A 16,562-nucleotide genomic window follows, 5' to 3' on the forward strand; every position below is an offset into this window, starting at 1 on the left:
AAAAAATTACTCTAGGCTACTACATAATAGCCTACTGTAGCTAGACTAGAATTGTTACATTCTAAATGTCCTTACACACAGTTTCCGTATACCTACAGTCTCTATACCCACTGTAAAACCATTCTAAATATGGACAAACAATATGGGACCTCATTCAAACATAGCAGAACATAGCAAATGTTTTCTTTCATTTTGTTGAAATTTTATTTTTGAGTATAATTGAGCAGATTAGCAGTTATAATTGAAGTAGCCTAATAATAACTGTAATGACTATGCTATTTTCACTGAAACTATGGTTATTATGTAATATTATTATTTTTTGTATGGGAAACTAAGGTGCATCTCAATCAGCTCACTAGTTCAGTATGGGGCTGTCCCATTTGCAAAATTGTTCCAGTACTCTGAAATGTTTGCTTTCTAAAACTTCCCAAAATCTACTGTAAAAACCAGTGGGCATCTTTGTTGCCTTACCAGAAATGTTGTCATGTCTTCTGAACACTCTCAAATCATTACAGAATGAGCACAAGTGTAAATGTATGATTTTAAAGCATTCTGCCTTTAATCATTTTTTATTATCTTTCATCCATAATGTGCACAAATAGAAACAATCGTATAAAAGAGTTATTAGGGTATGGGGGCCTGGGTAGCTCATAAAGTACCACCCCTGGAGTCACGAGTTCAAATCCAGGGCGTGCTGAGTGACTCCAGACAGGTCTCCTAAGCAACCAAATTGGCCCGGTTGCTAGGGAGGGTAGAGTCACATGGGTAACCTCCTCGTGCTCACTATAATGTGGTTCACTCTCAGTGGGGTGCGTGGTCAGTTGTGCGTGGATGTCACGGAGAATAGCGTGGGCCTCCACATGTGCTATGTCTTTGTGGTAATGTGCTCAACAAGAAACGTGATAAAATGCACAGATTGACAGTCTCAGACGCAGAGGCAACTGGGATTCATCCTACGCCACCCGGATTGAGGTGAGTCACTGCGCCACCACGTGGACTTAGAGTGCATTGGGAATTGGGCATTCCAAATTGGGGAGGAAAAGGGGAGGAAAATAAAAAGTTTTATTAGGTTAACCCTTTTCATGTATGTTCCTTTTCTTTAGAGTAAAGGGGCTCATTAGTAATTCATATTTAATTTACCAATGCATTATAAATACATGATTTGCAGTAATAACAACAGGCACAAAAAAGGGTGACTTTCTTTGCAATACCTGCCAAATAGTGAGCCATTTTACCTGACAAGTTATAAATGGTTAATAACACTTATTCAACATTGGTAACCTTTGAAAATGTACCTTAAGGTAAAATGAGACACTAATGCATAATTTACTAAGGAGTTGCCAAAATGAGAAACATATGCACATAAAGTTCAGCATGGTTTAATGGTCATCAGGCTATATTATGTTTATTAAATGAATAAGAATGAAGACCTAAAAAGTGTTTTTGCAGAGGACTTACAGTAAGATAACTAGAACTAGGTAAGCTGGGACACCACTCGCACCATTCTTACGATATTAATGTGATAAGGAAAGTGACAACACAAGTGAAGACATAACAGTAATTAAAATAAACACAAAGCAGACTATAGCAAAAATGACATGCTCTCTGTTTTTAATCTCACTATAATAGTCTATTTTTGCTGCATTCTGACATAAATCATGAATTAGGAAATTGTATGTTTTTGATTACCATTAATTTGAACATGAGTGTATATTAAGCATTTATAATATGTACGTACATTAAAATGCTCACTATTTGCAAGTATAGCATCAAAGTTTTCCTTTTTATTCAGGTTGTTATAACTGTAGATCAATGATTTATAATGCATTTGTACAATAATTATATAGTCATTAATGAACCCCTTTATAAAGCCTTAACAAAGGGAACATTAATGTAAAGATTTAATATTACAACCCCATTGTAAATCTATTGGCAAATGGCGCTTTAGTTTCTGCCCCTGATGTTCATTTCAATAGGATATTTCAACTGAAGGCAAGAGAGAGCTTCTCTCTTTCCCTTAATAGTGAGAAATCAGTAGTGCGGCAGTGTACACAGCGTCCAGAACCCAGGTTACAGTAGTAAATGTAAATAGTAGAGAGGCATCAACATAGTCTTCCTTCTTACTGGAAATATAGCAATGAGACTCCATGCAGGTTAGTGAAACATTGTGCAGAAATACTCTCCCGCACTGTTGTGGGAAAAGAGTTCAGAACGGTCAATGACCGACAGAATAATGTAATGCCACTAACCAACAGGGTAGTGATTAGGGGTGGGTGACATTCTGGTAGATATGATAAACTGGTAGAAATTTGGCAACCATATACATTTTGGATTATCGTCTGTGTCGCGGTAGTGCAAAATCGGCACCGCGTGGCAAGAAATGTGCACCTCATTCTATTCACATAACACATACGTGGTACACATTCTGTCGGAGAAATAGAGAAGGCAGTGAGACTGAGAGAATTGAAGAAACAGGGTTTTTCAGGTACTGACAATTTTTCAGCGGCCACAAATTCAATGACATTCTTCTCGTGTTCTATATATGCTTCTCATCTCACACACGTGCGAGTCCACTCCAGCAGGCTTCCAGTTTGTGCTCCACAGAATGCAGAGCGTGTGATCACTTGCGCTACTCAATCCGGTTTCTCTCTATCACGACCCAACTTCAAAACTTGTGTGACCCATTTGAATTAATAATTCCTTACATTTATATAGTGCATTTCTAGGCACTCAGAGTGCTTTACGTAGTATAGGGGGAATTTCCTCAACCACCACCAGTGTGCAGCATCCACCTGGATGATGCGATGGCAGCCATAGTGCACCAGAACACCCACCACACACCAGCTATTGGTGGAGAGGAGAGTAGAGTGATACAGGGATGGGGGTTATTAGGAGGCCATGATAGATAAGGGCCAATGGGGGGAATTTTGGCCAGGACACCGGGGTTATACCCCTACTCTTTACGAGAAGTGCCCTGGGATTTTTAATGACCACAAAGAGTCAGGACCTCAGTTTAACGTCTCATCCGAAAGATGGAGTTTTGAGTTTTTAACCTTAAAGCGCAATGGAGGAAGACAAACATATCAAAGGGCGAGAGAGCCTGACATTCTAACCAACACTGACGTGCTAAACAGCTAAAACAATGTGTCATGCACCAACATTTATGTGTCATCTGTCATGCAGGTTTTTTAAATTACACCTCATCACCCTTAATAAAATTCAATTAAAATGATATTAGATATTAGAAAACAAACCGGTTTTGCTTTCAGATATTTAAATATTGTCTACAGAGATGACTTAAAATAGCTTAATTTATCAAGGATAGGAAAGTTATTTTTTACTCATTAATTATTTCCTTTGTTTCATTGCTTTCAGAAGATGTCACATTTCTTGAGGAAAGATTTATAATAATACTAGTCAACAATATCAGACTGAAATATGAAATTTAACTTGTGGTGCTGTTGATTACTACCAATTAATTTGTTTATTTTTTATTTTTTACTCTGACTATGTTTGTCAAGTTCAAAATAAAGAGAAAATTATATAAGAGGAAGAATTTTCATTTATAAAGCATTTTAATTAAATGACTGGATTTTTCAAAAATTGGCATTACAATATATGTATTGATTTTTATTGATTTATTTTGAAAAATGTAACTATATCGTGATATCGTTATCAGGATAGAAAATTAGTAATATTGTGATATAAGATTTTGGTTATATCGCCCACCCCTAGTAGCGATCATTAAAAATATGACGCTTCATATCCAGAAGAGTCAAAGAAAGGCAGGTCATGAGATCAGTGGCAAATACACAATGACACCAGCCCTCAGGGCGGTGAACAAAGAGAAATTAAAGGAATAGTTCACCCAAAAAAGAAAATTATGTCATCATTTACTCACCTTCATGCCATCCCAGATGTATATGACTTTCTTCTTCAGCTGAACTCAAATGAAGATTTTTAGAAGAATATTTCAGCTCTGTAGGTCTATAATGCAAGTGAATGGTGACCAAAATCTTGAAGCTCCAAAAAGCACTTAAAGGCAGCATAAAATTAATCCATAAAACAGTGGATTAAATAATGTCTTCTGAAGCGAAACGCTAGGTGTGTGTAAAAAATAGCTTCTGGCAAGCTGCCAAACTGCCTCTCGCATGACGTAAGCCCATTGGCATGTCGATATCGTTGGATCGCTCAGCTGGTCTGAAATCGTCAGGGGAAAAATGTTCACTGCACACCCTCAATATTTTGAGTGACTCAATTGATATCCCAGTGGACAACGAGCAGCCATAGCTTCAGTCGCTCAGGATCACTGATAGAAAATCTGTGAAAAGTTAGTCTTTCCTCTTGCGATGATGCCTCACATTTTTCAGTAGGTTGAGGCATCCAGGAAAAGCACACACAAGCACCGCATTGAAAAAACTGATACAAATTCAAATCTATAGCTTGACCAATTCAGCTTCTGTATAACATTCCTCCTCTGTTGTAAATAACACTGCGCTTCCGTATTTTATGTATTCCACGCGTCAGTTCTCATGTGAACTTTCCAACACGTTCACGTCACATGGGAGGCAGCATGAATTCGACCCTCGTGAACATGCATACCACAGCTGGCCGGAAGCGAAGCTTTATAGATAAAAAAGTTTTTAATATTGATCTTTTTCTTTTTCTAGCGTTTCAATTCAGAAGACATTATTTAATCCACTGGAGTCATATGGATTACTTCTATGATGGCAAAATGTGCTTTTTGGAGCTTCAAGATTTTGGTACCTGATAACTTGCATTGTATGGACCTACAGAGCTTGACATTCACATGAGATTGACAGAAGAGCACATGGCAAACGGACACCATCATAAGAGATAACAGCTGTATTTTCACAGTTTTATTTAAATACACAAGCATAAGTTTTTTTTTTTTTTTTTTTTTACACATCAATCTCAGTTGTATTCATGAAGGTATCATTAATTGTTCAAAACTAACAATAACAGTAGCAGCATAAACACAACGAATAAAGTTCCTTCATTACTGGGAGTGAAAGAAAATAGAGAAAAAAGATTGGTCTAATCTTATGTTCACTGTAATGTTAAGATGTTGAAATAACTTTATCTAGTCTTGACAAAAGACATGTCTGCACAATTATTGGAACCATTGCAGACACTAATATAAATAAGTAGGCGCAACATGCCATCATTAGAGATTGTAGGACTATTATGTCTGTCATATACTGTATATGGTACAAATGTTTTCTTTGAACTATCCAAATTTGGAGTCTTGATATTCTATTATTCTTGATATTCTTTTGGCTGAGAAACACAGATTCCGAGTTACTTTTTTTATTTTATGTATATGTCTTGTCCTTGTCCAGGCATTTCAATTTACCATTCTTGTTATTCAAGGATTTGTGCTCACTCTGACCCTGTCTATGTTATAGACAGTCATGGTCTGGCAATTACACCCATGCTTAAGGCTAAACTTCTTTGTTGAAGGCCTGTAAATTTATAATGCATCGATTAACCTTGTTATGTGTCTTCCTGCTGTCTGATATCCAGACATAATACATACTGTATGCAGTAAATACATCACCAAACCACATGACATCACGTTAGTAAAGGCACACCTCAGCGGCTACGTCACGTGACTTATCGGCTGGGCAAAACGTTTGCGGCCGACAGAAGCCTCTGTTTTAGAGATGTTTATTCAATTATTTAATATACCTAACCAGAGATGTTTTAATCAATATTCCAGTCTTTATACAGTGGCAATGGATAGTGCCTAACTTAAAAGCTTAAAAATGGACCCAAAGGTATCATGTCTTCTGTGTCCTATTCCAAGTCATCTTAGGGTGTACTCATACTAGGCCCGGTTGCCTTGTACCATGCCCAAGCACGACTGTCCCCCCTCCCTACTCCCCCGCTGGCCTGCACTCACACTGCAGCATGCTTACGTCATTATGATGCAACTTATTGTTTTGAAGAAAACAGGAAGAAAAGCACTCTCGCACAGCACAATGGAGTCCATCAATGTAACGTTACTTACTCTGTGGCTTATTCTGAGTCGTTTGGCTAATTGGCGACACCATCGTACACTGGAATGTGTCCTTTTTGTCCGACGAGCAGCCAGATTTACAGAGTGCATCCCGTACCTTCAGATACTGAACCCACAGTTTTTCAGCTTGTCACATCATTGCTCAATGGTTCTTTGATATCCACGTGCACGAAGATGGTCACGAATTTGACCAAATATCTCGGAGTTCTTGTGTGTTGTATCCCATTGTTCCTGTATAATGAACCGTGCCCAAGCCCACCTCTTCAAGTGGGTCACGGCACAGTTCAGGGTACTGTGCCTGGGCACGGTACATAGCAATCACACTAGTCAATCGAACTGGACTTTAGGGGTCAAACGTGCTCGGCCACGGTACGGATTGCCTAGTGTGAGTACACCCTTAAGCTATAAGAGGTTTTGGTGAGAAACAATGATACATTTTATGATACTTTTGGGTCTGTTCAATAGAATTACCTAAAGAATAGAAGTAGTATGCGCACATCCAAACATTAAGGCAGGTGCACGATCAAAAAAGGACAAAATTCATAAAAAAGGAGTGAGCGGCACACTGCTATAGATTTCGACCACTTTAGTCTTCGTCAGGCAGTAAATAAACATCAGGTATTGAAGGCCTATATAAATACTTACACCTGGCAGTGGGTGTGGGCAGCAAACAAGCAAACAATTATCCAATGAGGACATACAACAAGTCAATTATCCTATCTAAAAACAATCACCAGTGACCTACAATAAAGATCATACAACACCACCAATTATACCAATCCTAAAAATGCATTACAAAAGCAAATTAAACTTTACAATTAACATTATGAATAGATTCATGATATTCAAGCAAATGAAGTATAAACCAATAACATAAACAAACAAGCGTAAGAAAACCAAACGTTTGGATTGGATAATTGTTTGCTTGTTTGCTGCCCACACCCACTGCCAGGTGTGAGTATTTATATAGGCCTTCAATACCTGATTTTTTTGACGAAGACCCAAGGGGTCGAAACTTTGTTTTATCTATTACATTACATGGGAGCATCTATAACAGTGTGCCATTCTCTCCTTGTTTTATGAACAGAATTACCTGCCATTGTATTGAAAAATGCAGCATAATTAATTAAAATGCATCCTTATATGTTCTGCATAAGATAGTCATATAGGTTTAGAGTGACATGAGGGTGAGTACATTATGACAGAACTTTCATTTTGGGGTAAACCATTCCTTTAAGGTTTCTCATGGTCATGACTCATGGACCACTGAAAAAAAGTACAGTAAGATAGTATGATCTTTCATCTTGAGAAGTCTGACATTTGAGATGACACTGAGGTCCATTATTGAGTCTGTCTTTGGCGCTTATGATAACTGTAGTGTGGAGAGTCTGATATGACATGAGTGAAAGAAATGCAAAACAGACCAAAAGGTCATGAATCTAAAAAGATCTAGAATGATTTGATAGTAAACGCCAACAGGAAAACCGATGACTGAATAATGCTGTAAGGCAGCAGATTGTCATCCAGTAGCTAATTAGTTCCGGTTCTCTAATCTGATTGGACAAGCAGCATTCTGGAGTACTTATAATAGTTGCAACAGCACTGGCATGCATCACTATTTGTGTCACTCCACTTATTTGTGTTCAGGCAGGCTGACGGTCAACGTGTTGCTCAGTGAAATGCAAGGGTTGATCCAGCTTGATCTGATGAAAATTACGTGACTGTGGTGTCAAGTGGTTCCTTACATGTACCGTGGCAGTTCTGAGGTGAAATGTTTGTACGTAGGGCAACGTTCTACCTAAGTTTAATGGTGCAATGCTCAAATATTTAGTATTGCATAAATGATGAATTACTGCCTATTTATGCCACAACTAGGCTAAGTTGTAACTTGTGTATAGCTGGTGCAACCGGCCCCAGGACTCATACCTTTGTCCTTTGCCTCACAAGTGCAAAGCTCTATCAGTTTATCTACCGCACAATTTCATTACACTTGAACAAGCTTGTAAATGTAGTTTGTTATGTAATGCAAACGTTACGTTTTGACTTGCAGGTCATTCACTACAGTAATGGTGTTTTGATTTCATAAGATAGCATTGTGTGAGGAACAGGGCAAAAAAAAGTGTTTATGAACAGATAATCTGCTGTTTTACTTGAGGGAACTGGGACTAAAAACGATTCAAGGACTGAAAACCGAAAACAAACGAAATTTTTAGCAGAACGTAAAAACTGGATCAAAGTGATTTTCGATTGTTCCGGAGTGAAAACGTTATTTTTTAATGCTGGTAACCTGTTAATTTCGTTCTGATAATTTTTTTTCACGAAACTAAAGGCCAAAGAGTTTTTCACAGAATATAATTGGAACTACACCACTATCATGTTGCCCGTAAAAATGAAAAATGTGTTTTGATCCTGAAGGAAACTGCTGCATCACACATTTCTTTGCCTAATTGGTCATTGTGGATGTCGCATTCTCTGAATGAAGACCTTTTTAACAACTATGTATGAATACTACATACAGTATACATACACTGCTAATCCAGATACAATACAAACATTATTAGAGGTAAAAAGTACATTTCTCAGCTGTTTCCAAGTCTTCACTGAATTATTGTTAGATATGATGCATTAATACAGATTTGATGCTGCCGGGTTTTGACTCAGAAGCAGATCTGTAATTAAAATTATACTTAAATGTTAATTAACTGCTTGTTATGATTTCCATGCTGATAAATAAAATAATAAAAAGGCTTATTTTCACTTATGTTGGTGAGGCAAGTGGTGTATTTTGGGCTTGTTTTTCCAGACCATGTTGCTTGTTTCTCTTGTGAGATCTGGCAACACTGTATATGGTATTTCACCCACCCCATAGCACAGAGTACTGTCATTTTAAAAAGAACGTTATTAACCGTTCTTTTATTTTGTTCTAACCGGTCACCTTTTGGAAAGGAGGCTGCAGAACTTCTGAACTGGAACTAAAAAAATACAGTTTTTGCACAGAACGTAGCGAAATGAATAACACTTTGTTTTAAGTCCCTGAAAGAGAATAAAAGCTGTTGTTGTAGCACATCTAGTGTTTATTTCACTAGGAAACTGCCGCAATACATATAAGGAGCCAAGTAAATATCATTCTGCAAATATGTTGGGATAGTGGCATGACTTTATAAGACCAGATTGTGTTGATTCTGCTTTGACAAAGATTGGAACTGTTTTTGTTAGTAGAAAAATAACTTGCCATATTGTGTTTAAAATGTAAGTTACTCAATTTTAATTTTTGTTTATAGAACTGCTGTATAAAAGCAACATCATGCTCACAATCATGCTATTGTACCTAACATCAGCATGACTGTAATTACTTGCAGCACTCAGCCTGTGCTTTATTCCCACGGCCAAATCAAAGCAGTGCTGAAATCCAGTGAAGGATCAGAATACAATATCTTGCTCATGTGATATTGCTTAAGCACATACTGTACTTCATGATAATACTCAGTATTACCATCTTACAGCCTGCCAACATTTTGGTACAAATTAAAAGTTATACTGTATATGTTTAAAATATTATATTCATATATATATATATATATATATATATATATATATATATATATATATATATATATATATACATACTGTATATTATATTTATAGTGGCAGTGTCTGGACAGCCATTTGCCAGGTTTACATAATGAATAATTCACTGCTGCTGGAAAAGACCTTGCTATTGTCTTACTGATGACAGGATCCTAGGCTTCATGAATATACTGGAAAGTAACACAGAAAAACAAAGCACAGATGAGATGAACCAGTTTGGTGGGATAAAAATTACTAACTCTGTAGCACTGGCATAAAAGATGGACGTGGTGTCGTGGTGCTACCACGTCATTCATTCTTAGCAATGACTCCTGCCTGTCTGCCTCTGCATGCCAACTGTTGTATGTTATCATGTTCACCTTTCCACACAAGCATCATGCATGATGATACAGTTTAAACAAATATTTTATTTATTTATTTATTTATTATTTCTCCCTTTTTCTCCCCAATTTGGCATGCCCAATTCCCAATGCGCTCTAAGTCCTCGTGGTGGCGTAGTGACTCGCCTCAATCCAGGTGGCGGTGGACAAATCTCAGTTGCCTCTGCATCTGAGACCGTCAATCCACGTGGCTTGTTGACCGCATTACCGCGGAGACATAGCGCGTGTGGAGGCTTCACGCTGTTCTCCACGGCATCCACGCACAACTCAACACGTGCCCCACTAAGAGCGAGAACCACATTATGGTGACCACGAGGAGGTTACCCCATGTGACTCTACCCTCCCTAGCAACCGGGCCAATTTGGTTGCTTAGGAGACCTGGCTGGAGTCACTCAGCACACCTTGGATTCGAACTCGTGACTCCAGGGATGATAAGTTTAAACTAATATTAAAACAAGCTAGCCTATTATAGACATATGCTCTATTATAGACCTTTCGCTAAGAGCCACACCACTGGTCCAATGACAGTATCCAGCGGAGCGTTGAAGGTTTCTGCTTGTTCATCTTTTTGGGCACGTGTGGTTTTATGCCTTAAAGTATTTGGTTTAGTTAAAACCGTATCTGACTCCATTATTTATTTGTTCTGACTCCAATTGTATTACACCTCGAATTTAGGTTGAGATTCCAATTATTATTGATGATTAATTGAGGATTTATCTAGATTTTAATACTTGATCATTCTAGTTAATCCTATACTTTAAATTGCACTTGTTCATTCGGAATCCTGTAGCTTACGGTCTCGTGCCGGACGAGGCTGCATACTGAGGTAGGATGAAAATAAGGTGCCTTTCAAAAAGCCATTGCAAGCTTAAGTTGATCGTAGAGACCATTGGCGCCAATGGGTTTTGGGAAACACAGCCCAGTACATTCATACAAAACACTGTTGGGTAAGCCAGACAGCTGCCTCAGATTTCCAATGCAGCAAGTGCATTCAGTCCTGATCTTCAGGTTAGGATTTTAGTTCCAGGCTGCAGATGATTTGAATCATATGGGGTTGATTATAAGGATATGTGTCTTCAGAACCCTGACTGAACTTCAATAGGACCTAATAGGATAGACACAGGCACAGTCACATCAGATTATGTAAGAAAAAAATGTTACAGATGTAGGAGGTGAGTGTGATGGGAAAGTTTCAGGAGGAAAGATTACCTCTGTGATAACACTAAGCCAAAAAGACAACATTTGATCTTGTCCTCCAAGAGAGATATACGGAATAAGTTCGCAATTCACCTACAATGATTCTCTGTTGACATCTCCGTCTATATAGAGCATGGTTCAAAAGTCTGTCTACACTGAAAATCTGGGATTCAAAAATCAAATTTAAATGTAGAAATAAACAAGTTTTTAAATGTTGAAAAATTGGAAACAAAGAAACATTATGATTCAAAATTCATAAGAAATAGTCAAGATGCACTAGTTTTAGGTCATATATACAATAAACAAATTTGTGACATTGACCATGTTCACATCAGCATGGTTGGCTGCCATTGGACTATGTTGACCATTACATGGATTCAGAATTGATGAAGCTAATTTCTGATTGTTTAGATGCTACAACACTGGCTATTACTTGTTTGTAATGCATAACTGGTAATCAGAAGGTTGCTGGTTCAATCACCACAGCCATCACCATTGTGTCCTTAAGCAAGGCACTTAACTCAAGGTTGCTCCAGGGTGATTGTCCCTGTAATAAGTGCACTGTAAGTCGCTTTGGACAAAAGCGTCTGCCAAACGCACAAATGTAAATGTAAATGTAAATGTAATGCAGAGAGAGAATATTGAGATTTTTCTGCCGAAATAGAGAAACATTTTAACAAACAATTTGATATTCAAAGCTAACTTTCTATAGCTTGGTATTAACTGAACATTTTAAATCATAGACCCGCTGTCCCCATAAGAGGACATACATTTTAAAAGCAAACTATTTGCTGTTCTTAGAAATTGCTTTGTTTGCATGGTTATCAGATGCTTCTAGTTACAAACCTTAAAGGGAAATAGAAAATGCATACAGCAATCTTGTCCGGGTCCCAGGAGGCTAAAGACAATGAATCTGTGGTCATGACTCAAAGAGAGAGGATATTGGGGTATCGACTCATTTCTCTTTAGTAAACCAGGTATCGACATAATCATGTATTTCCTGCAGCATTATGCTGAAGTCGATGAGGACTGCAATATGAAGAGCTTTACAGAGCTAGTATTTTAACAGAATTTGTATCTTTCTAGGACATTAGCTATAGTAGCAATGACAAAGCCTAAATTCAATTTACACTTTAAAGGGATAGTTCACCCAAAATTAAAATTCTCTCATCATTTACTCACCCTCATGCCATCCCAGATGTGTATGACTTTCTTTCTTCTGCAGAACACAAATGAAGATTTTTAGAAGAATATCTCAGCTCAGTAGGTCCATACAATGCAGGTGAATGGTGATCAGACCTTTGTAGCTCCAAAAATCACATAAAACAAAACATTGAAGTAATCCATACGACTCCAGTGGTTAAATCCATATCTTCAGAAATGATATAATAGGTGTGGGTGGGAAACAGATCAATATATAAGTCCTTTTTCACCCTAAATATCCACTTACACTTTCACTGTTACATCTGAAAGTCACATGTGGTGCCTGTTTAGTTTCATTTTCACACCTGAAAGTTAAAGTGGAGATTTAAAGTGAAAAGGACTTAACTATTGTTCATTTTCTATTATATCACTTCTGAAGATATGGATTTAAACACTGGAGTTGTATGGATTACTTTTATGCAGCCTTTATGTTTTTTTTGGAGCTACAAATGTCTGGTCACCATTCACTTGCATTGTATGGACCTACAGAGCTAAAGGTGGCGTCTCACTTGCCGAATTTTTCCAGTGATTTTCAGGTGTTAGCTTCATTAACATAAACACAATCAGAGGGAGACAAAGTGTGCATTAGCGTCTCTCAGCAGTAGGTGTCAGTCACTCGACTGTCGGGACTCCCTGCTGAGTTAATTGCTTCAAATACTGAAAAACACATCCGTTTGGTTTGAAAAAATCATTCTGTCACTGAGACGGGGTCTTGTGTTCTCGTCCAGTGACCAGTCAGCTTCTTCTTTTACTGAAGAACGGACAAGACGTCAAGCTGATGTGAATGTTTTCATCACACTCAGATTCTGTCACCAAGCTTTTTACGTGCACTAAAATGATCTGGGATGATAAGACTGTCCTCCGTTCTGGGTGAACTAAAGGTGATATTTGCCATTGATTAAAATGTTACCTCAGTGTCTATGAGAGGGGATGAGACAGACATAGATTATAATCAAGTTACCCAAATTCATTCATCATTAAAGACATTCAGCACATGCCTTTTTAGATGATCATGTCATTATACTGAATGAATGTAATTCCCAGTTGTATCATGATTATGAGTAATCATCATTATCATTATTGGTTATACTGTACATGATCATTATTATTATCCATAGAATCACCATCATAAACAGGCCCACACATAAGCTACGGCCACAGTACTCTTAAAGTCTTTACATAACTATTACATTTCCAGCATTTCAGTGATATTAAATCTCATTTATCTGCTGATTCAATATGTAATCAACAAGCCCTTCCAGCAGTTGGCTGAACCCTTCTTATTAAATCATCACATTTTTCCAGAATCTCTGTGTCTCTAGCCTTACCAGAGGGACAGTGGGTGTGCAGAGGGATGCAACAGTTCCTGATGTTTGCATCCTTCTAAGGGGACTTTGTTAACCATGTGCAGAAGGCTGATAAAAATGGATCTCTATGGGAGATTCAAAAGTTTACAAAGGCTCAAGGAGTAACTGTTTTCCATGAGAGATGCAGGGTATTACCTGTCAAACAAACAAACAAACATTCACACTACAAGGAAAAGCAATGAGTCATCATGTATAGAGGCAGTCACAAATGGCCAAGAACTATAGCTGACCTTATTATATTTATAAAATTGTGTTCTACCAAAATATTTGGAAACTTATTAGATACTAACGAGGACAAACTCATTATATGATGCCATGCACGAGTTCAGATGTCAAGTTTAGATGATCCTGCTTTATTTTGAAGCACAGAATTCATTTTCCTTGAAAAAAGAGACCTGTCTCAACGTAGGCAAAAAGACAAGACTGGAGTCCCCCCCCCCCCCCCCCCCCCCCCATGAAAAACCTGAGCCTGTTGTTTGCCCTCAGGATACTAATTAAGACAACTTAATAAAGGGTGTGTCTTCTCCTGTCTCAGGGGTATAAAAAAGTCATAATATTATTGATTTTATCTACTGAAAGGATTCATGAAAAATAAATAACATTGAAAATATATCACCAGCTTTAAATGAGATTAAAACATTTGCCTGGTATTTTTGAAATATCACATTGCTTGTGGCAAGAAACCATAGCCACCTCATGGGATGGAAAGCTGTCAGTCAGCAACTACAGGTGCATCTTAATAAATTAGAATGTCGTGGAAAAGTTCATTTATTTCAGTAATTCAACTCAAATTGTGAAACTCGTGTATTAAATAAATTCAATGCACACAGACTGAAGTAGTTTAAGTCTTTGGTTCTTTTAATTGTGATGATTTTGGCTCACATTTAACAAAAACCCACCAATTCACTATCTCCAAAAATTAGAATATGGTGACATGCCAATCAGCTAATCAACTCAAAACACCTGCAAAGGTTTCCTGAGCCTTCAAAATGGTCTCTCAGTTTGGTTCACTAGGCTACACAATCATGGGGAAGACTGCTGATCTGACAGTTGTCCAGAAGACAGTCATTGACACCCTTCACAAGGAGGGTAAGCCACAAACATTCATTGCCAAAGAAGCTGGCTGTTCACAGAGTGCTGTATCCAAGCATGTTAACAGAAAGTTGAGTGGAAGGAAAAAGTGTGGAAGAAAAAGATGCACAACCAACCGAGAGAACCGCAGCCTTATGATTGTCAAGCAAAATCAATTCAAGAATTTGGGTGAACTTCACAAGGAATGGACTGAGGCTGGGGTCAAGGCATCAAGAGCCACCACACACAGACATGTCAAGGAATTTGGCTACAGTTGTCGTATCCCTCTTGTCAAGCCACTCCTGAACCACAGACAACGTCAGAGGCGTCTTACCTGGGCTAAGGAGAAGAAGAACTGGACTGTTGCCCAGTGTTCCAAAGTCCTCTTTTCAGATGAGAGCAAGTTTTGTATTTCATTTGGAAACCAAGGTCCTAGAGTCTGGAGGAAGGGTGGAGAAGCTCATAGCCCAAGTTGCTTGAAGTCCAGTGTTAAGTTTCCACAGTCTGTGATGATTTGAGGTTCAATGTTATCTGCTGGTGTTGGTCCATTGTGTTTTTTGAAAACCAAAGTCACTGCACCCGTTTACCAAGAAATTTTGGAGCACTTCATGCTTCCTTCTGCTGACCAGCTTTTTAAAGATGCTGATTTCATTTTCCAGCAGGATTTGGCACCTGCCCACACTGCCAAAAGCACCAAAAGTTGGTTAAATGACCATGGTGTTGGTGTGCTTGACTGGCCAGCAAACTCACCAGACCTGAACCCCATAGAGAATCTATGGGGTATTGTCAAGAGGAAAATGAGAAACAAGAGACCAAAAAATGCAGATGAGCTGAAGGCCACTGTCAAAGAAACCTGGGCTTCCATACCACCTCAGCAGTGCCACAAACTGATCACCTCCATGCCACGCCGAACTGAGGCAGTAATTAAAGCAAAAGGAGCCCCTACCAAGTATTGAGTACATATACAGTAAATTAACATACTTTCCAGAAGGCCAACAATTCACTAAAAATGTTTTTTTTATTGGTCTTATGATGTATTCTAATTTTTTGAGATAGTGAATTGGTGGGTTTTTGTTAAATGTGAGCCAAAATCATCACAATTAAAAGAACCAAAGACTTAAACTACTTCAGTCTGTGTGCATTGAATTTATTTAATACACGAGTTTCACAATTTGAGTTGAAATACTGAAATAAATTAACTTTTCCACGACATTCTAATTTATTGAGATGCACCTGTATATTCTGTGATTTTCAAAAAGCTACGTTAATGTGCTTTTCAGTAACTCAACACACTAAGATTGCCACTTTTGAAGTTGTAAAATAAGGAACACTTAAATGGCACTTTATTTGTCATCTTTATCTTATGTATACATTTTGGTTGGTTTATATGTTTTTATTTATTTATTTTATAATTAAAAAAAAAAAAATATATATATATATAAAACTTTTTTTTTTTTTTTTTTTTTTTTCTCTTCACCTGTACTTGTCTATAGGAAAAAATCCACAGTTTTAGCACCATTTGTGGACTTTTTTAGACGGTCCCTTACCCACCATAGGCTAAATGTTCAACTTACAGCAATGTTAGCGATTTGGAGCGATTTCACCGTGATGCCACCTGACCAGCTTAAATACGGGACAAATCGCGTCCCGTATCGAATCAATACGGGACACGATATCTTTAAATACGGGACGATCCTGTATTTACAGGATGGG

Source organism: Myxocyprinus asiaticus, chromosome 12 (assembly GCF_019703515.2).
Source record: "Myxocyprinus asiaticus isolate MX2 ecotype Aquarium Trade chromosome 12, UBuf_Myxa_2, whole genome shotgun sequence".
Lineage (NCBI taxonomy): Eukaryota > Metazoa > Chordata > Actinopteri > Cypriniformes > Catostomidae > Myxocyprinus > Myxocyprinus asiaticus.